Genomic DNA, 18,183 nt, shown 5'->3' with positions numbered 1-18,183 from the left:
CATCAAGGGATCAATCCAAGAAGAAGATATAACAATTGTAAATATTTATGCACCCAACATAGGAGTACCTCAATATGTAAGGCAAATGCTAACAGCCATAAAAGGGGAAATCGACAGTAACACAATCATAGTAGGGGAATTTAACACCCCACTTTCACCAATGCAGAGATCAACCAAATGAAAATAAATAAGGAAACACAAGCTTTAAATGATACATTAAACAAGATGGACTTAATTGATATTTATAGGACATTCCAACCAAAAACAACAGAATACACTTTCTTCTCAAGTGCTCATGGGACATTCTCCAGGATATATCATATCTTGCATCACAAATCAAGCCTTGGTAAATTTAAGAAAATTGGAATCGTATCAAATATCTTTTCTGACCAGAAAGCTATGAGACTAGATATCAATTACAGGAAAAAATCTGTAAAAACTACAAACATACAGAGGCTAAAAAATACACAACTAAATAACCAAGAGATCACTGAAGAAATCAAAGAGGAAATCAAAAAACTACCTAGAAACAAATGACAATGAAAACATGATGACCCAAAACCTATGGGATGCAGCAAAAACAATTCTAAGAGGGAAGTTTATAGCAATACAATCATACCTCAAGAAACAAGAAAAATCTCAAATAAACAACCTAAACTTACACCTAAAGAAATTAGAGAAAGAAGAACAAAACAACCCCAAACTTAGCAGAAGGAAAGAAATCATAAAGATCAGATGAGAAATAAATGAAAAAGAAATGAAGGAAACAATAACAAAGATGAATAAAACTAAAAGCTGGTTCTTTGAGAAGATGAACAAAATTGATAAACCATTAGCCAGACTCATCAAGAAAAAAAGGGAGAAGACTCAAATCAATAGAATTAGAAACGAAAAAGGAGAGGCAACAACTGACACTGCATAAATACAAAGGATCATGAGAGATTACTACAAGCAACTATATGCCAATAAAATGGACAACCTGGAAGAAATGGACAAATTCTTAGAAATGCACTACCTGCCGAGAATGAACCACGAAGAAATAAAAAATATAAACAGACCAATCACAAGCACTGAAATTGAGACTGTGATTTAAAATCTTCCAACAAACAAAAGCTTTCTTTACAATAGCCAGGACATGGAAGCAACCTAAGTGTCCATTGACAGATGATGGATAAAGAAGATGTGGCACATATATAACAAGGGAATATTACTCAGCCATAAAAAGAAACGAAACTGCATCATTTGTAGTGAGGTGGATGGACCTAGAATCTGTCATACAGAGTGAATAAGTCAGAAAGAGAAAAACAAATACTGTATGCTAACACATATATATGGAACCTAAAAAAAAAAAAAAAAGGTTCTGAAGAGCCTAGGGTCAGGACAGGAATAAAGACACATACATAGAGAATGGACTTGAGGACATGGGGAGGGGCAAGGGTAAGCTGGGATGAAGTGAGAGAGTGGCATGGACATATACACACTACCAAATGTAAAATAGATAGCTAATGGGAAGAAGCCACATAGCACAGGGGGATCAGCTCGGTGCTTTGTGTCCACCTAGAGGGGTGGGATAGGGAGGGTGGGAGGGAGATGCAAGAGGGAGGCGATATGGGGATATATGTATACATATAGCTGATTCACTTCGTTATACATCAGAAACTGGCACACCATTGTAAAGCAATTATACTCCAATAGAGTTGTTTAAAAAAAAAAAAGAAAAGAAAGGTGCTAAAAGTAGGTCTTTATGACGAAGTGCCATTTAAGCTGGTACCTGAAGTGAGAAATTTATGTAAGCAAATATTTAGGAAAAATGAATAACAATGTTTTATACATTACCATCTAATTTTAATAAAATTTGCATCAAAAGGTTACATATAGACAGAAGGATGCCTAGAAGGATGACCGGAGAGAGAGGTATCCAATAGTTAGACCTGTTTTCTATGATTAATCATTTCTAAATAGATAGGTTTAGAAGTTTGGTATGTGTAGATAATATTAAAAACCTAACATAGCAGTGAGAGGGAGATGCAAGAGGGAGGGCATATGGGGATATATGTATACATATAGCTGATTCACTTTGTGATACAGCAGAAACTAACACACCATTATAAAGTAATTGTACTCCAATAAAGATGTTAAAAGAAAGTAATTAATTAACCTAACATAAACCAAATATCATTCCATTCATGAACTTTTACCTGATAGTTAACTATAAATGTTTCCTGTTTTTTTTAAATTCTGAAGCATTTTTTAAAATCTCTCTTATAAGTCCTTCATTAAATAGACTATAGCAACCAAGAGGGAAAGATTTTCTTTACTCTTTACCACAGTGACCTCAACAAGTGATATAGTCTGAATACAGTACTTAAATATAGTAGAAATGAAGTAAATGTTTCTTGAAGTTATGAATAAATTAATGAAGTGGTCATTTGCATAAATTTCAGATGTTATCACCAGTATCATGCCTTCATTATTATTTATTTTTCTTATGCTAGTTGTATAATTTAATCCATTTAAGTATTTAGATATTTTCACAAATTATACTGATTAATCATTGCAAGTTATGCTGATATAACAAACTGAAATCTCAGTGGTTTGATGAGTTTTTCTAATTCATTGTAAGCCTTCTGTGGATCTTCTGGTCAATCATCCATATTGCAACAATCTAGCAAGTAGTCTGGAAGTGGCTACCTCACCCATTAGCTACACTGTTGAGAACTTATAACCACCTAGGTCTGCTTATCAGGAAAAGGCACATATTGAAAAAGATACACATCACACCTACCTCTATATCATGGAACATAGCAAGTGACATGGCTGTAATTAACTACAAAGGGGTATACAACTAAAAGGAGAAGAGGACCAGACATGGGTAAGTAAATGAAGTTTAGACCACAATTTTTTTTTTGTTTCTTCTGAATAAAGAACAGGAAAGATAATGCTGGATCCATTTTATCGATTAAGCTAGCTGTTATAAATAGCAACAAAACATATTTTAATGTGCACAACCATAAATCATATCAGAATTGGTCTAATTAGCTGCCTGATAATTATTCTTGTTATTTTTAGTTGTATTATAACACATTGAGTACAAAATTAGCTAGTTATACATTTTTTTTCTGAAATATAGGCAACATAACCATTAGAAATGTTTTGGGTATTGTAAATAACATAGAGAGTGTGATGGAGTCATTATTATGTAATTTATGGAATAATATTGAAAATAAGAATAGTCATAATATCTAAACTAAAGAAAACCTTACAAGATTACTCATTCTGGCCCCTATTAAATGGTGTCATCTATCACCATTCTTTACCTTAAAATAGACTTTCTAGCCATGATAAATTACTTGCAATGAATAGAGTCTAGAATTTGCTTCTCCAAAGCCTCCATCCATATTTTTTTCCTCAATATGCCATTTTCCTGCAATAATGCTACAGTAATTCTTTACATGGCTGACTCTTATTTATCCTTTAAAACTTAAGTCATTCATCCAGGAAGGCTTCTCTAATTTCAAAGGCTCATTAAGTATTTCTACTTTTTTTTCCCCCTTACATTTAGGAGCTTCCTTTGTGTTTATCCCTACTGTAGAATTTTGATCTCTATTTTAATTATATGATCACCTACCAGTGACCTCAACAGACCTCACCAGACCACTGATTATTTGAGAATTAAGACCATTCTTAACTACCTTTTCAATCTCCAGTTTCTACCACAATTCATGTCCTAAAAACAAATTAATGTGATAAATATAACTGCAGTCTCTGGCAGAACACAAATCTCTCAAGCAGGTCCAAAATGGTTTGAAAGAGCAAGCAAAGGACCATGGCCTAGATTTTTCTGAGGATAGGGCCAGGATAAAGGCTCTTACAGGAAGAGGCTTGTACAATTTGAATACATGACTTATGCTAGAGAAATAGCACCCAGGCTTTTTTATCAGCTTGATCAGATGTGGGACACAAGAAGAAGAGGGAGGGGTGAGGCTTAAAGCTTTCAGGAGTCAGACATCAAAAAATGGAGTGAGACTCCTCAATGAATGTTTGTAAAATCTTAGGAATACAGACAGGATAATCGAATTTTCTACTTGCCACCAGATACAGAAGGCATTAAGATGAAAGCTACTTGTCCTTTATATTTCTACAGTAACTTTTTCTTTTCGGGGTTTGACTTTTAAGGGTAACACATAATACAGAAGATTATTAATTTTAGTCTTTTGGGTTAATATAATTTAAAATAACAATAAAATGTATCTTTGCAAGACTTAAATAAGCACTATATTCAGTATGTCAGTCATTTGCAGTACAGCTTTACTAGTCTATGGAGAAATCTGGCATTTATAAAGAACAATGAAGATAATTGAGAAGCAATTATTACTTTGTGTAAAGATGAGTTATTTTTGCTGCCTATTATTCTGATTTAACCCTACTAAAATAACAGTGATAAAAATTTATTCCTTAAGCCACAGACTATCAATTTTTGTTTTCATTTTGGTTAAAGGTGTTAATGATTTTCTTAGACGAGTACCTATTTATGTAAGCATCTATACTTTATTTTTAAAGTCATTAATATTTTAAAAATCACCTTCATAAAAAATAACTGTAGGCATTTCTAGATGTGCATATGTGAATATAAATAATTTGTACATTCTTTTTGTTATGTTATATGAAAATATCTGCATTTAAAACTTGCACAAAACTTTATGATTAAGAGTTCTTCAAGGAACTGGAAGTTTATTCAAGGAAAATAAAAGAATGATGTCACAAAATAAATATTTTTGGAGAAAGTGACAAAATCTTTCCTCATTCTTTCTATATTACTAATAAATGGGGATTTCAATGGTCTTAAAGTCTTGAGAAATTTTAAAGTTTCAGTGTCTTTAATAAAATGAATCAATAAGTAATAATTTAGTAATCAGTGAAAGGATTAAATACATGAGAGATTTTATATGTATAGAGATTAAGACAGCTTCTATCTCCATGACAAACTTCATCTCAGGTATATGGCTAATTTCCTTGATACAGTTGTAATAAAGTTGCTATCTTCTGAATAATTTGCTGTAATACAATTTCACAATAAAAGAACAACTGCAACAAAACAAGATGATGAAAAGATGAGCAAATTCTATAGATGCTTGTTAGAAATGCCATAATCTGTGATGAAAATTATTATAATGATAATACCCCGATCATTCCATAATTTAATAGTTTTTAATAAAAAGTAGCATATTCCTTCTATACTTAGTGATACTTTTCCTTTTCATAGGAACATCTCCATGCATATGAAACCAACACCCCTTTCCTGTGAAAAGCTAGCTATATATACATATAGATCCACAATTTCCCTGTGGTTCACCCATAAGGTGATGCTTTCTACCGTTTCTTCTTCCTCGAAGCTACATTCTGCTTCTCCTATTCCTCTCCATTCATGAAGAGCCTCTCACAGACAGGCATTGCTCACCAACTCATTCCTGTCTCAAGACTTATCTCTCATCACCAATGCTTTGTTGCATCTGTTGCATTTCTGCCCCCAAACCCAATACTCCAGTGTCACTTATTTTTAGAACACTTCCTTTATTAGATACAAATCTTGCCCCTTCTGCCAAGGACTTACAAGTCAACTACTCTTTGTGGGTCTGGGACTAGCAGCTTTTTGAGAGTTTCTAGTTTCTACGCCTCCCTCCAACTTATTCCTCTGTTACTTTAAGTATTTGTGTTGATTTTAAGACAAATGTAGAAATCTTCACAACTGTTGTGCCTCAGATTTCTACATTTATATCTCTACTCTTCTAGTTATAGAATAATCTGCATGTTCAACTTATAATTGTCTGATTAAATTCTCTGCAATTTTTGTAGGTTTTAAAAGATGCTTGCTATTTCAAATAAACGTTAGTTTAATGAAATGAGTAATATGACACATTTTAACAGAAAGATGACCCAGTAAAGTCTTATTTTCCACTTCTCTGTCAACTTTATTTAATTTTATATTGTCATGCCTTCAGTACTAGTCTAATTTGTATTGAATACTAATATAATTTACAAGCCACTCACATCTTTTTTCTAACTTGATCCTCAGGGCATCCTTGTGAGGTAGCTAGGTTGCGTATTTTGTCCTTAATTTAAATGAAATTGAGTCTAGAGCTTTAACATATTTTCTGAGTAGTGCACACCCATCAAGTGAAAGAGGTGTTACTAAATCTCACGTTTTTGCTTAGTCCTTGGTTGGATTGTGATTTCATCTCACATTTGACTTTAGAAGTTAAGTAAATAAATGAATTATCTTCTGAGGGAAAGCAGGATTTGACAACTTAGTGGGAGACCAAATCTTGCCAAGTGCATTCCAAATGTGAACGCTGTGTTATGGCACTTTCTCATTTAAAACATTACTAATTAGACACCAGTTTGCCCACCAAGTAATTGAGCCTCAGAGGGTATGTAGCTATCCCATGGTCACACAGCAACAAAATAGCAAACCTAATCAGGTCAACTAGCTATGAATAGCATGCTCCTTCTACTATACCATTATTCTTTCATATTTAGATCATTTTAAAAAATACACTGAAGTGTAACTCATGTAAAACAAAAACTAATATATCTCTTCTCACAAAGACATTTCTAGATATATTGTGCATATTTACTTTTGGCTAACTTTCTCTCATGTGATTTTTTTTACTTCTCTGACAGATTATACCAGCAATTTGGCTATCTTTTAGAATACACAGAAATATTTAAATATAATTTATATATAGAAAGTTTACATTAGTCATAAGTTGTTTCCAACAAATACTATACAATCCAGAGGAATCACATTAATACATTATTTTTTCATTTATTCAAAAGACATTCAAGAGTTTGGTATGTGGCAAATATTGTAATTGGCTCTAAAGTTGCAGTCATTGAGTTATATAGGACCTTGATGCCCTGTGCAAGAAGAGTGCTGACATTGAAGTGTAATAAAGAATAGACTAGAATGACAAAATCACAATCAAGTAAGTCTACCCAAGTTGGGTTTGGCTGGGTTGGGAGTGATTGGGGTGACAGAACTGCAGTTACATGAAGATGGAGTGATGAACAGATATCAAAGAAAGGATGTATAGTGCATGGAAATAGAAAGGGTACATTATCCCTAAAGAAAAGTACTTAAGCATTTTTCTTGATCAACTTAGTTTTTTTTTTTTCTCCCTGTGTCTTATGAAATAGAAGAGGTGAATTATATTGTTGGATTAGATCAGGGCATTTATTTGGTGGTGGTGGTGGTAGTGGGGTAATCAGAACCCATTTCTCAGAAGTGTTAAACTTGATGTTTACATGACATTGACCCATTTACTAATATCTATTAAGAAAAAAATTTTTTATGTCCCAATATTATAGGAAAATCAATGTATTTTCATGAAATTATATTTTTAAGTCAACATTTCACTTTCTCCCCATTCTGGAAAACAACTGTGAAGAAAGATGGAGAACATTGCTCTTCGTTGTTAACAGTTAAAGGCTAAATCTTTTGTTCATTTTCTTTAGAGCTATTGTTTCTTTAGGAAAAATTGTTTAGGGACTTATTATAATTTATCAATTTTCTTCAACAAAATGTCTGGTTTTTACAAAGTCTTTATTGTGATCTTAAGAACACAGTTAAGGTGTTCAGTCCCTTGAAGTCTGTATTTTTTAGCGTTATTTTATAAGACAATAAACAACTGAATTTAAGTAATTCTAATATTAGTAGACTTGTATACTCTAGAACAGTATTTTAACTAAAATAACTATAATTAGATATTTCTATAATCGAGCACTGTGTGTGTGTGTGTGTGTGTGCACATGCGTGTGCTTATGGTTAAAGAGTATAAATGTTGAGTAGGGATGCAGGGATTTGGATTTTGCTAGAATAAAACGAATCTCTCTACATCAGTGGGAGAGTCTCCCTGGCTTACCATTTATTTAGTTTGATTTAACTAAAATCAAATAATTTTATTTCTGTTCTAATTTTATTGACTCTTGCAAAATCCCCATTGGCAAGGTATAATTTGTCCTTGTTATCCTTTATTAGCCAAGAGAGACTAACTGTTTTCTGTGAATTTTCTTTTGGCAATATTCATTTATGTTTTTCTTGACTGATTATTTACAGCATTCTATAATTCAGTCAACTTTATTTAATAAAACTGCCACAAATTCCTCACTACCATACATTGTGTGAATATTTAACTATTATGCACACGCACACAGAGACACACACACAATATCCAAGTAGATGTGTCATAGCAGGTAAATAAATACATTTAATAAAATAATATATATGTATGTACAGATCACTTAAGTTAGAAGTGAGCATCTCAGTCGAAAAAAAATTCCTTGGAAGTGTTTACATGTTGAAATTCTTGAAGTGTGACATAAAGAATAGTCGGTAAAGGTGAAAAATCTGATCAACAGCAATATCTAATTTTCCAGCCTTTTTTAAATTGCAGAATAACACATATTAGGATAAGTGTTAGGAATGAAATGAACCAAGTATGTGGCTGATAGTTTCTTGGCTTTTCTCATCCATTTCTATCACAATGCTAGCTAGCCAAGCAGTTTAAGAATACAGAGGATCATTCACAAATTGTGGAAGGTATTCAACCTGCAAATTTCAGAGCTGTCAAGGTTGAGTGTTTCAATCAATCTTGACATTTCCTGCCATTTCCTCTCATATTCAAGCTTCTATAAATAATATCCTTTCTTAAGTATCATTTTAAGTTCGAAGGCATGTTTCTCCTCCTACCATGAAAAGGTTGTATCTTTTAGCATGTCTTTTCTTTTCTACCCTTAGTCTGAAAAAAAAATGTGGTATGTTAGACGAGCTATCTGATCCCAAAATGTTGTATAGAGAAGAAATGTACTGGTAGGTGATATATTAATAACAACATATTATTTAGCACGTGTAAAAAAGATTTCTTATGAAGATTTTTAAATGTTTTAAGAACTTACAATAAACTCTACAATAAAGTAGCATGCCTGTTATTTGAAAGAAACGCTTTCTAAAGATTACCGATGATTTCCCCATGTATATAAATACCTAAGAATAATTATTGAAACACCTATGTTGTAAATTTTTTATACCAAATAACTTCATTTTGAACAAAGTTGTTTCATCTAGGCTCCACTTCTAGCTCGACTTAATTTTCACAGTATAGGAAGGATCTCTTTATAAAGTGCTTTCACTATTAAAGTGGTTATGGGATTTGATTTTATTGTGATTGCTCCCCTCCAACCGTCTCATTGCGGCTTCTCCTTTGTCTTTGGTTGTGGGGTGTCTTTTTTGGCGAGTTCCAGTAACTTCCTGTGGATGATTGTTCAGCAGTTAGTTGTGATTTTGGTGCTCTTGCAGGAGAGAGTGAGCACACCTCCTTCTACTCCACCATCTTGAACCAATCCCCACATGCTCTTCTTAAAATGTGATGTTCATACTCTTCCATTAAGAGGCTACGTCTGTATCTGTGTTATGTTTTGTTAAAGTGTTTTCTTTTCTTTCTTTTTTTATAACGTTCACCTCAAGTGCTGCTTTTTCTCTAAACATTTCCTACCTTCTCTGCTGCCTGCTTATTTTTGTATATGCCATTATTTGGACATTGTAAGGTTTTGCCTTGTATTATATCCATTTATGTATCTCTCTCTTCCCCTATTTCACTGTAAACTCCTTATGGGAAGAACTATACAGTATACCAGTCAAAATTTGCTTTGATTGGTTGAATATCTGTTTGAATTACTCAGTGCCCATGATAGACTACACACATTTGGTATAGACCATGTTTGTCTTGGAATTTCTGTAGAACTTGAAATGTGCTGTACTTACATTCAATGCTAAAAAAATGTTTAAGAATTAAATGAATGAACAGAATTTCTATTTGGAGATATGGCAAAGAGGGGAGTTCATATATATGATGTTAAATTGTTCTTTCCATTGAAAGCTAAGATTCAGTACAGCTGGAGAATTATAAGATTACCACTTTGTCAGATTTCTCTCATAGCTAAAAATAGAGTAGAAACTAGCATGAGTAACAAGGAGATAAACCTATTCTTTGGTTTTGAAAGTGACAAAACTAAGCAAAGGAAGAAAAATATATTTTCTCTGTTTCTGGAACTAATACTCAATGGCCTCACTTATCTTGACAATCTCTCTTGTCAACTAATCTAATAATTTTAACAATGGCCTTTTATTACATGGTAATCTGTGGACAAGAAATAGAACAAGATTAATAGGTCTAAAAATTAGATAAATTATGTGTCTAGTAAGACACTGATCTTTTCTTTATATTGAAAGAATGTTTGTAACATAATACCACACTATTATAATGTTACAAAGGCAGACAACCAAGAACGTTTATGAGATTGGTTGGTAGGTGGCTATTGACCATCTGGTGTGTTAAAAATTTAAAAATACATGTTCTGGGCCTCCCTGGTGGCGCAGTGGTTGAGAGTCCGCCTGCCAATGCAGGGGATACGGGTTCGTGCCCCGGTCTGGGAGGATCCCACATGCCGCGGAGCGGCTGGGCCCGTGAGCCATGGCCGCTGAGCCTGCGTGTCCGGAGCCTGTGCTCCGCAACGGGAGAGGCCACAACAGTGAGAGGCCCGCATACCGCAAAAAAAAAAAAAAAAAAAAAAAAAAAAAAAAAAAAAAAAAAATACATGTTCTTTGCAGTAGATTTGGAGGAATTAATGTTCTTTATGTACAAATAATAATGATTTCTCATTGCCTAATATGAACATTAAACATGCACCTTGACATAGAGGTTTTTTTTTCAAAGTAGACTGTATTTTTAAGCAGTTTTAGGTTCAGAGCAAAATTGACTGAAAATTCAGAGAGTTACCATAAACCCTCAAGCATGCACAACTTCCCCAACTACTCACATCCTGGACTAGAGTGATATAACTATTTTTTTTTAAATGGACCTACATTGACATATTATCATCTAGAGTCCATAGTCTACATTAGGATTCACTCTTGAAATTATATATTCTCAGTGCTTTGACAAATGTATAATAACTTGTATCCACCATCATAGTATTTTACAGCTGAGTTTCACAGCCCTAAAAACCCTTGTTCTCCCTCTTGCCTATCCCTCTTCCTAGAGTCCATAGTCTACATTAGGATTCACTCTTGAAATTATATATTCTCAGTGCTTTGACAAATGTATAATAACTTGTATCCACCATCATAGTATTTTACAGCTGAGTTTCACAGCCCTAAAAACCCTTGTTCTCCCTCTTGCCTATCCCTCTTCCTTAACCTCTCTCTCCCCTACCCTTTGGTAACCACTGAACTTTTTATTCTCACTGTTGTTTTAATTTTTACAAAATGTCTTATAGTTGGAACCTTCCAATATGTAGCCTGTTCAGATTGGCTTCTTTCACTTAGTAATATGCATTTAACATTTCTCCATGTTTTCTCACAGCTTGATAACTCATTTATTTTTAGTACTGAGTTATATTTCATTGTTTGGATGTAACGTAGTTTATTTACCTGTTCACCTGCTGAGGGATATACTACTTGCTTCCAAGTTTTGGGAATTATGAATAAAGCTGTTGTAAACATCCACATGCAGGTTTTGGTGTGGGCATAAGCTTCCAGTTCCTTTGGATTAGTACCAAGGAGCACAATTACTGGATTGTACGGTGGAAGTATACAAAGAAATTCCCAAACTATCGTCCAAAGTGACATATAATTTTGGTCATTCTAATAGATATGTAGTGGTATGTCACATACCACTCACATTGTTTTGATTTGCAATTCTCTAATGACCTATGATGCTGAAAATGTTTTCATATGTTTATTTGTTTATTTACTATGTGTATATCTTCTTTGGTGAGGTGTTTAGTCAGGTCTTTTGCCCATTTTTTAATCAGTTTATTTTCTTGTTGAGTTTTAAGAGTTATTTTTATATTTTGGTATGTGTTGTTTATCAGATATATCTTTTGTAAATACTTTCTCCCAGTTGTGGTTCCATTGATACGATCATGGGATTTTCTACTTTAGCCTGTTGATGTGATTACATTAAATGATTTTCACATGTTGAATCAGCATTGAATACATCTGGGATGAATCCCACTTGATCATGGTGTATAATTCTTTTTATACATTTTTTACTTTTATATATTAATATTTTGTTGAGAATTTTTCCATTTATGTTAGTGAGAGATATTGATCTATAGTTTTCTTTCCTTGTAATGTCTTCGTCTGATTTTGGCATTAGGATAATGCAGGCTTCATAAAGTGATTTAGGAAGTATCCCTTCATCTCTTATTTTCTGGAAAAAAAATTATAGAGAAGAGGTATAATTTATCTCTTAAACACTTATTGGGATTCACCAGTGAATCACCATCTGGGCCTGGTGCTTTCTGCTTTGGAAGGTTATTTATTATTGATACAATTTCTTGAGCAGATATAGGCCCATTTAGACTGTCTATTTCTTCTTATGTAAGTTTCGGCAGATAGTATCTTTTAAGGAATTGGTCCATTCCATCTAGGTTATTGAATTTATGGGCATAGATATGTTCAGAGTATTCTTTTATTATCCCTTTGAAGTCCTTGAGATCTTCCCTCTTTTTTTCTTAGTTAGCCTGGCTAGACACCAATTTTTATTTATCTTTTCAAACAGCTTTTGATTTTGTTGATTTTCCTCTATGGAGAAAATACTGTTTTCAACTCATTGATCTCTACTTTTTATTTCCTTTCTTCTGCTTGCTTTGGATTTAATTTGCTTTTCCATGTTGTTTATTTCTATTATTAGGTTGGGTGTTACCTCTCTCAGTCTTGGAGAAGTGGGCATTTGTAGGATATGTCCTATGGGACCCAGCATCATGCTCCCCTCTAGCCACCAGACTTAGATGCTCCAAAGGTGTCCTCTATGTGGGGTGTGTGCACACTTCTGTTGTGCTGGGGCTGACTACTGCAGGTCCACTTGTATGTGGGCCTGGACTCTGGTCTGGCTTGCTGCAAAACCTTGCCTCATGAAGTTGCTTTAGGTGCACTGGTGGGTAAGGCAGGCCCCCAGTGTGGCTGGTTATAAGGTTTGTATCTTGTGACTGCTGCAGGCATATCAGTGGCCAGAGCCAGCCCTTGGTGCTATTAGGCTGGAGGGAGGATTTCAAAATGGTACCTGCCAGCACCAGTGTCAGCACAGTAAAACGAGGGTCACAAAAATGGCTGTTGCCAGCATCTTAGTCCCCAGGGTGAGTCCCAGCTGCCTCTTTTTTCTCCAGGTGATTTTTGAGATCACCTGTCAGTCTAACCAGATGTCTTCCAATCAGCTGCCTCTGTGCTGGGACTTGGTGCATGTGAGATTTTGTGTGAACCTTTTAAGAGTGGAGTCTCAGTTTCCTATAGCCCTCTGGCTCTCTGGAATGTAAGTCTGCTGGTTTTCAAAGCCAGATGTTTTGGTGGCCCAACTTCAGGTGCAGGACAGCCAGGCTGGGGAGCCCAGTATGGTGCTTGGACCCCTCGCTCTTCACAAAGACCTCTGAGGTTGATAACCCTCCTACTTGTGGGTCGCTGACTGGGTTGTGGGTTCTGACTAGATTGCATCTCTGCCTCTCCTACTCATCTTGCTGTGGCTCCCTCTTTATATCTTTAGTTGTCGAAAATCTTTACTGCTAGCCTTCAGGCCATTCTCAGAGATAGTTGCTCTGCAAGTAGTTATAATTTTGGTGTGCCTGCAGGAAGAGGTGAGCTCAGGATTTTCTTCTTCCACCATCTTGACCCCAAATTTTAATTTTCCTTTCCTAATATATACATTTAATGCCATAAATTTCTCTCTAAGCACTGCTTTCACTGAATACCAAAATTTTAATAAGTTGTGTTTTTATTTTCATTTTGTTCAAAATATTTTTCAATTTCTCTTGAGATTTCTTCTTTACTGTTGTTATTTAAAAGTGTGTTCTTTTCATTCTATATGTTTTGGGATGTTCCAGTTATCTTTCTGTTATTGATTTCTAGTTAAATTCTAGTTAATTTTTTTTTAATTTTAAAGTATACTTTACAGCCCAGAATGTGATCTATCTTGATGAATTTCCATGTGAGCTTGAGAATAAAGTGTATTATGCATAATAATATATATTATGCTTGAGAATAATGTGTATTATGCTGTTGTTGGATGGAGAAGTCTATAGATGTCAATTATATCCAATTGATGATAGTGCTGTTGAGCTCAAGCATGTCCGTATTGATTTTTTGCCTGTTGGATCTGCCCATTTCCAACAAAGAATTGCCGAAGTCTCCAACTATAACAGTGGATTCATCTATTTCTCCTTCCAGTTCCATCAGTTTATGTCTCATATGATTTGGCACTCTGTTGTTCGATTCAGACATTAAGGATTTCTTGGAGAAATGACCTTTTTATTATTTTGCGATGTCCTTCTTTATCCCTGAGAAGTTTCCTTGCTCAGAAGCCTGCTTTGTCTGAAATAAACATAGCTACTCCTGCTTTCTTTTGATTAGCGTTAGCATTGTTCCATTCCTTTACTTTTAATCTACGTATGTCTTTATATTCAGAGTGAGGGTTTTTGTAGAGAACACATAGTAGTCTTGTTTTTTGACAGTCTTTACAATCTATGACTTTATATTATTTATATAGTTGAATTACTATCTACCATATTTATTATTGATTCTTGTTTGTTGCCTATATATTTGGCTCTTACTTTTGTCTTTTATTTTTTGTCTTTTTTTGGTTTTAACTAAGCATATTATTTGATTCCACTTTATCTCCTTTATTAGTATTCCAATTATTATTATTATTTTGCTTTTTTTTAGTGGTTTCCCTAGAGTTGCAGTATACATTTACAACCAATCTGGGTCCACTTTCAAACACTATACTACTTCAATGGATAGTGCAAGTACCTTATAATAATATAATATTCCTAATTCCTCCCTAACATCTCATCTATCATTACTATCATTCATTTCACTTACACATAAACTATAATCATTGAATGTATTATTTTTATCATTTTGAACAAACTTATTTATTATATCAATTATGAATAAGAAATTTTATTCCTTTCATGTTTTTTCTTTATGTATATCTGAGTTTCTGACCTATATCATTTTCCTTCTCTCTGAATAATCTAGTTTAACATTTCTTGCAAGATAGGTTTACTAGCAACTAATTTTCTCAACTTTTGTTTGTCTGAGGATGCTTTCATTTCTTCTTCACTTTTGAGAAATAATTTGCACAATACAGAATTCCAGAAAACCACAATGCTGGTTTCTTCTCTCAATACTTTAAATATTTCACTCCACTCTTCTCATTTGCTTGGTTTCTGAGGAGAAGTTAGATGTAGTTCTTATCTTTGCTCCTCTATAGGTAAGGTGTTTTTTCCTCTGGCTTTTGTCAATTTTTTTTTTTCTGCAGTTTGACTATGATGTGCCTATGTGTTGTTGGGTGTTTTATATTTTTTCTTTCTTATTTTTTGTTTTTCATTTTGGCATTTATCCCACTTGGTGTTCTCGGAGGTTCCTAAATCTGTGGATTTACGTCTGATGTTAATTTAGGAAAATTCTCAGTCATTATTGTTTCAAATATTTTTTCTGTTTCTTCCTTTCTTTCTTCTCATTCTGGTATTACCATTATGCATATGTTACAACTTTTGTAGTTTTCTAACTACAAAATGTATAGTTATTATACATTCTATTCCATTTTTTCCAAACTTTTTTCTCTTTCCTTTTCAGTTTGAAATTTTCTAACAGCATATTCTCAAGCTCAGAGAATCTTTCCTCAGCCATATCCAGTTTACTAATGAATTCATCAAGACATTCTTCATTTCTGTTAGTGTTTTTTACCTATAGCACTACTTTTATATTCTTTCCTAACATTAATTAATCCATCTCTCTGCTTACATTTTTCCGCATGTTCTTTCATGTTGTTTACTTTCATTAGAGCTCTGTGATGTTTAATTTTCAAACTGACTAGGCTGGGAATCCTTAGTTAGCTGGTAAAACATTATTTACAGGTGTTGTCTATGAGATGTGGTGGAGTAGGTATCATCCAATCAGTTGAGGGCTTGAATGGGAAAAAAAAAGGAGGTGAAAGCTTTATGCTTGAGCTGGGACATCCATCTTCTGCCCTCAGATATCCTGGTTCTTGGGCCTTTGGATTCAGACCAAGATACATTATTGGACTTCTAATTCTCAGGCCTTTGGACTCACTCAAACTGGGACTTAACACCATGGAATCCTCTGATTCTCAGGCTTTCAGACTTGAACTGAATTACACCACTGGGTCTCCTATTTCTCCAGCTTCCCAAAGGCAGATCTTGGGACTTCCTGGCCTCCATAATTGTGCAAGCCAATTCCTATAATAAATCAACCTCTGTCCAGATAAATAGATAGATAGATAGACAGATAGATAGACAGGTCATGGGCATGCCTGCAGGGAAACAAAAACTTCAATATGAGGACACCTGTATCAAGGATTCCAATGTGCTGGCTATAACAACATCGCCAATGGTTCCATCATTCCCCTGACCCTCAAGGTGAGAGTGAGGAGGAAGAAGTAGAAAAGAGAAAGCTGTCAGGTCCTGGCCACTGCCATTTTGCCTCTCTTATTCCCCACACCCTGCTCCAGATGCAAGAGATTCTGCCTTGCACATTTGTTTCCCTCTTATTTAGTTTGGAAGCTCAAATTGTCCTGTAGAGTTTCCTTGCCCACACACCATACACACACACACACACACACACACACATTGATAAGAGAGGACTTTCTAAGCCACGCTCCTCCCCAGTGGTTTCTGGAATCCTTTCTGTTTGGGTCTTGATTTGAGGGGATTAATTTCTTCAGGCAGCCCATTAGAAAATGTGAACCCAGAGATGCCCTCAGGATAGTATCATAGTGCCAAGTGGTACTTAGCTGATAGAATATGGTTGTTATCATCATTAATCATTTTGTATCTTGTCATGGGCCAATAAACCTCTTGGATACTTCTTGTGAAAAAATATTTATCCTATTAGTTTTGTTTCTCTGGAGTACCCTGATGAATACAAGTTCTTAGCCTACTGATCATAGTTGTTTTAAATTCATGGTCTGACAATTTCAACATCACTGCCATATCTGGATCTGGTTCTGATGACTGCTCTCTCTCTTCAAACTATGTTTTTTGAACTTTTACAATACCTGATAATTTTTTGTTGAAAGGTGGACCTGATGTTCTGGGTAAAAGGAACTGCTGTAAATAGTCCTTTAGTAATGTAGTGGTGAGGTGTGGGGTAGGAGAAGAGGAGGAGCTCTATGGTCCTACGTTTAGGTATCAGTCTTTTAGTAAGTCTGTTCCTGGGCTATGAACTTCACAAGTACTCCTAAGTATTTCCTTTTTTCGTCTTCATGTATGGTATAGGATGGCTAGAGGGGGCTAGAACTGAGTATTTCCTTTGTCCCCCATGGAAAGTTAAAGTGAACTGAAATTGGGTACTTCTTTTCCATCAGGTCAGTTAGGATCGGATAAAACCTCAGTAGGTTAGAGTCTGTTAAAATAGTATCTCTTGAAAGCAGACTTTGTTAAGAAGAACATAATATTCTGGTGAATTTCAAAATGTTTATTTTTTCCCCTCCCTCTGCTGGAAAACCAAAGAGATTTTTCTCTGATGTTCACTATGAGAACTTGGAAGAGCTCCTGGAGGAAAAATTCATATAAGTGAATCTCCCTGGAGTGTGTATCTCTCAGAATCGTTCACCCTGAGCCTCCAGCTATTTAACAAGTGCAGTTCAGATTTTCTTACCAGGGTACTGGTTCCAGTCAAGGTGGGTTTCTGCTCTGGTAAGTTGCATTCTCTGTATTTACCTGTTTATCTTTCCATGCTTCATAGCAGTTTGCCCTGGCATCTCATTTCTCTGGCAGATGTAAGAAGAGTTGCTGATTTTTCAGTCTGTTTAGCTTTTTACTTGTTGCTAGGAGGGAGTTATGACTCCTCAGCTCCTGACATGCTGAACTGGGAACCAAAGTCCTTGAGATAAATTTGCTCCAAATCTTGCCTCGTTCCTACTCAGTGCTACTCACCACATCTATTCAGTCCATATAAAAGTTCTAACTAACTCTTCCTTTCTTGAACACAGTATGATTTTCCACTCTCCCCTGTCTTAGTACTTGCTGTCCTCCCTGCTGGACTTGTATTGCCTCATTGTAGTGGTCCCCAACCTTTTTGGCACTAGGGACCGGTTTTGTGGAAGA

This window comes from Mesoplodon bidens (genome assembly GCF_964165515.1).
Source record: "Mesoplodon bidens genome assembly, chromosome: 1".
Lineage (NCBI taxonomy): Eukaryota > Metazoa > Chordata > Mammalia > Artiodactyla > Ziphiidae > Mesoplodon > Mesoplodon bidens.
The sequence above is the reverse complement of the archived record's forward strand: the minus strand, read 5'-3'. Positions refer to the sequence as shown.